The sequence below is a fragment of the Nicotiana attenuata genome, chromosome 7, assembly GCF_001879085.1.
Source record: "Nicotiana attenuata strain UT chromosome 7, NIATTr2, whole genome shotgun sequence".
In the NCBI taxonomy this organism is placed as follows: Eukaryota; Viridiplantae; Streptophyta; class Magnoliopsida; order Solanales; family Solanaceae; genus Nicotiana; species Nicotiana attenuata.
The window spans coordinates 10472919-10477708 of NC_031995.1; the positions used below are offsets into that span (position 1 = coordinate 10472919).

At 32.1% G+C, this 4790-nt stretch overlaps 1 long non-coding RNA gene across 3 annotated transcripts in view; it reads right to left on the reverse strand.

Moving 5' to 3' along the window:
• LOC109228686 overlaps nucleotides 3717-4790 on the reverse strand; it is a 3405-nt gene continuing 2331 nt past the window's right edge. For all 3 annotated transcript variants that reach the window (XR_002068420.1, XR_002068419.1, XR_002068418.1), the window contains one exon: nucleotides 3717-3867. This is a non-coding gene — a long non-coding RNA (uncharacterized LOC109228686). The remainder of the gene's footprint in view (nucleotides 3868-4790) is intronic.

The window sequence follows — 4790 nt, forward strand, 5'->3', positions numbered from 1 at the left end:
TGCAATAGAACGTGAACTTTTGAGATTATTCTTTTTCTTATGGAAGTCAATGTTAATGCGCAACTCTTTTGTGTGAAGTTCAAATTAATTGTAAGCATGAGAAGTTGTCTCGTATCAGGAAACTAACAGTTAGAGACTAGAGTATTCCGGCCTTATTAGGTTCTTTCCCTTGGTTTTTTATTTTTTTAAAATGATATTTAGGTTATTTAGTTTAAAAAAATATTTAGGTTATTTAGAAAGGTATTGTGGTAATTGAACTTTTAATTTTTGAGGTTTCACCTTTGTAATAATATAAATATAGATGTAGATATAAATATAGATATCTATATCTAACTTTTAACTTTTAAATTTTGAGGTTTCAACTTTTATAATAATATAGATAGATAAAGTCAGCCCTAATAATATTTTTGAAGTGAGGCGTAGTTATTATCGTTAAATCATTCTCAATTATGAATATTAGTAATATTAATGGGTAAATCATTTAACTCACAAATTCAGAATCTACACATTTTGTGTGCAAAAACATATATGAGTATGTAATTCATCAAGGCAAATATTTTTGGCTCGTGGCATCATCTACCGTCTCAGACAACACTGTTCCAATCAAGAAAAGGCCCCTGAGGATAAAAAAATTGCAAATTCTCCTAACTTGGTTATATGATGATACTATATAGGAAATGTTGACCAAATGACTTTTTAATTTAAATTTAGGATAATTAAGTTAAAAAAACTGACAAAAAACGTAAGATTCAATCTTGATGCTACTTGAATAAGGAAGGTTTAAATTTTTGAACTTGTTTTCTATTTTAAATTATTTTTTGAATCTCCAAATTTGTAGGAAGTTTGTCCTGAAATTTGACATTTGTAGAATTTTGGTTTTGACACTTGTCATTCTATCCTTGTATTGCCTCTCCTATTATATATAGATAGATTGAGAGAGATCATATGAGAGAGAGAGATGGTACAAAATTTAACAGTTTTCAACTGTTCTTTTGTAATTTGTAAAAACTTGGGATATAGTGGCGTAGGTAGAATTTTTCGTAACTGGTGTCATAATTTTACAACGTGAACAATAAACAGATCTCTATGATATCTTATTTAAGAAAAAAAAAACTCGAATCATATTAATAAAACACAACTCAATTATACTACAACTCTTCTTGATAAATTTTTATTTTTTTGAAATATATTCAAAATACTCACTAAAAATATACTAAATGTACTTTCATTTCAATTAAAGGCAGCAAACAATCACTCAAAAACTTATAGTTAATCTGCGAATGTTCTTAATCAGCATTTTCGTCAAGAAGAAAATGAAAGGAAAAAAAAAATTAGCAGAACAACTAATGGAAGCAACAACATCTTCAAATACTTTATTGTCGTTGGAGCAGATGTATTCGGCTCTTGACACATTAGTTTAGCTTTTTCTTGAAACTTAGAAATCAACTAGGGACGGATCTATATAGAGGAAAGGGGTTGGTACGCCATCCAGTCGCTGGGGTAGAACTTCATGTATGTACTGGTATTGCATGTAAAAAAACATTACAAAAGCTAAATAAATAAGAATTGGAACCCCAAGTCACAAAATGACTGTAGGTGCCATGGTCAAATTACCCAACGCCAGGCTCAAGGCCCATGATCGATGCTGCTTTACTCATATACTAGTATTAGGACCCGCACGATGCGCGGTTTATTTTAACGACTTATCATAGCAAGGAATACTCTGAAATATGTAGAAAGCAACAAACTTGATTAAAGGACAAAAGTCACGGCATCCAACATATTGGTTTGCAATCCAGTCTAGAACATAAAATTTACATCATCCACGTCTGTTTAGAATACTAAAAACATGAAGCAAATGAATTGCTTTAGTAGAAATCAGCAATCTCAATTAAAGCCACAGTATAGAAACATATAGTTACAGTCTGCATGAATTTGTGGCGATTTTTCGGCTCGATTTGAACACCCCTAACTATAGAGCAAATTTTGTTCACTACCGGCGCTAATTTCTCCATCTTCTTTTCCTCACTTAAACTGGAAACCAATTCAGCTTTTAATCATCTTGATAAATCTCTGTGTTCTATTTTTCTAATTGGGTACATATGAACTTGGCTTCCTATAAATTTTTGGTGTATATCTTCATCACATACGAAAGGACATTGGCATTGGAATTATCATAGGGAAGTCTGCTACTGAAGAATGAAATGGTATATTGGAAATATTGCTGCAGACTTGTTCCGAGGCAGCTTATGATTTTTCGCCATTTATAATAGATCTGGAACATTTATGCAATCCTTTTTTTTCTTTGGCTTATTATTCTTATTCATTTGCTCTGAAAGTCTGGTAAAGGATGCTGAATTTAAAAGGTAGCTATCTCAGAGTAAAAATTCACATGGTCTCCAATACATCCAGATGACTGAAGGATGGTGCCTAAACTTTTTACCTTTTTCCCATGTTCCTAAACTGAGCTGCTGTTGCTTAAAGGATGGAGTATTGATTCTTATTTTTTCATTTTATTGAATGCTATGTCTCATACAAAAAAATTGTATCAGAAGTATGGAGTCTCACAAACATAAGTAGGTACGAAAATCTCAACTACACAAACTCTTACACAACACTTGATTTATTCACTTAACTCACATATAACATTCACAAATTCACATTTCTTTACTGCTTCTCTGAAGCTAATATGTATGTATGTACACACATATATAAGAGAGAGAGAGAGAGAGAGAGAGAGAGAGAGGGGGAGAGAGAGAGAGTAGTTATCGTAGACTCAACGAGAGTGAACTAAGTAACTACGTTAGTTTACCTTACCGTAGTATTACTTACGTTAGTTACGTTTTACTTTTTACTTTCTTTTCGTTNGTATCGCATAACGACCAGATGATGACATTGCTAATCTCAACATGTTTGAAAGAGACTTGGCAAATAATACTGAACATGATCCAATAGCACCTTTATTGTATGTGATCAATTTCTTATTTACCTCATTCTTTTGAAGGATGGAGAAATAAAAATTGTGTCATTACTATAACCTTATTACAGGAATTAAAAAATAATCTCCTTGTCAGTTGCTGAAACTATAGTACAACAGACCTCTTCATTGAACAAATTTAAAATTCATCAAAGGCAGTCACCGTATTTAACTGCTTCAAAGTACACTCAAGAGGTTTGTTATTTGACTTAAATTAAGAGGAAAAAGAAAAATAGAAAGGGGAAACAATGAATAATTTCAAAGAATACGTTATAAAACAAAAACTCTCCTGCCATAGTAATAAACTTGGCAACTCAGATTAGGACATTCATTTTGGAAGATACAATTGATTATTTTGTATGCTTCAGAGTTGCAGAAAAGTGAAACAATCATCAGGTTTATTGCATGCATGCTGAAAATAACATGAAGGTGGTAGTTTGATGGATCATGAACTTACAGGTTATTCAACTCAAACATGTCAATAATATGACCATACATTTCAAGGGAGAGTACTGGTAAGAGTCAAGGATTCCATATTGAACCACATAAGTATCGAGAACAACACTACAGAAAGAACTATTTAACATTTCAGAAGCTTGTACCTGAAAGACACGTTTAGAATAAGAAATTGAAACTTTAGTTTTATTTAATATTTAATAGTAAAATTGGTCCTTATTTTTGTAACTTGCAACTTTAGTTCTATTTCACAGTAAATAGTGAAGCTTATCAAACCTATGAGTAGCAGAACTATCAAGCCGATCACATTTCTTGCAGTGAAATTTACTTCCAATTTTGTCAACCTTCTTCGAGCATCTCTTGCACCCCAAATATGACCATTCTTTTTCAAGTAGAAGATTCACTACAGTCGCAACAATCCAAATATGTCCTTCCTGAAAAGAAGTCAAGTTGTAGGAATGTATCTAGAAAATTTGATTTTCCTAGATGTGGACAAGCATGAGTTGTGTTTGAAATCTGAACCTAGATGAATATGTTACAAATGATGTGGTATTGTTTCCTCTTACAAATGAAAATTCCTACCAAAAAGAGTTTGTCCAGAGATTATGTCAAAGAAATTGAACTACCTTTAGCTTTTTACTTTACAAGGAGTGGTATTTTATCATCGCTTTCCTCTACTATCTCTACTAATTATCAGTTGGTGCACATGTGGATATCTGATCAGTGTCCACTTTATAACATTATAAATTTGAGAGTATGTGTCAGCATTACAAATGCAAGAAAATATAATGTAAATCCTCATTTTAGTGGTAGCTCAGTGAAAGAAAAGCAGTAGATACCATCAAAGTTGAAAAATAAAAATAAAAATGAATAACACAAGAGTTTGTAAATTTGATCAGTGGGAGTTGCATGTCACCTGCAGGTTGTAATTAGTATTTCCATCTTTGACGACAAAAATCTCAAACAGTGGAGTTGCAGAAGAGGCTTTCACCATCTTAAGCATTTCCATTTAAGCATTTACATGTTAAATGAGTTATTGAATGTGTGAGGCTAAATTCTATTAATCACTTTGGAATATTTTCCTTCTTAAGTTAATAAAGGGAAGTATCTTGGCTTTCTATCTTTGATATTTCTATATGGAAATTGTGTAGTGCTCATAAACGTATGCAACAGGGATCCTAACATATGTGCCAAGAGCATATGTGCACATAGATCACCATAACAAATAGTATGGTAAGAGCATATGTGCACATGGCTCACTACAGTATCTAAACTTACTTAACAGGTTTTCCAAAAAACATATATGTGCACATGGCTCACCATAACAAATAGTATTTTTAGACATACAGTGTATACA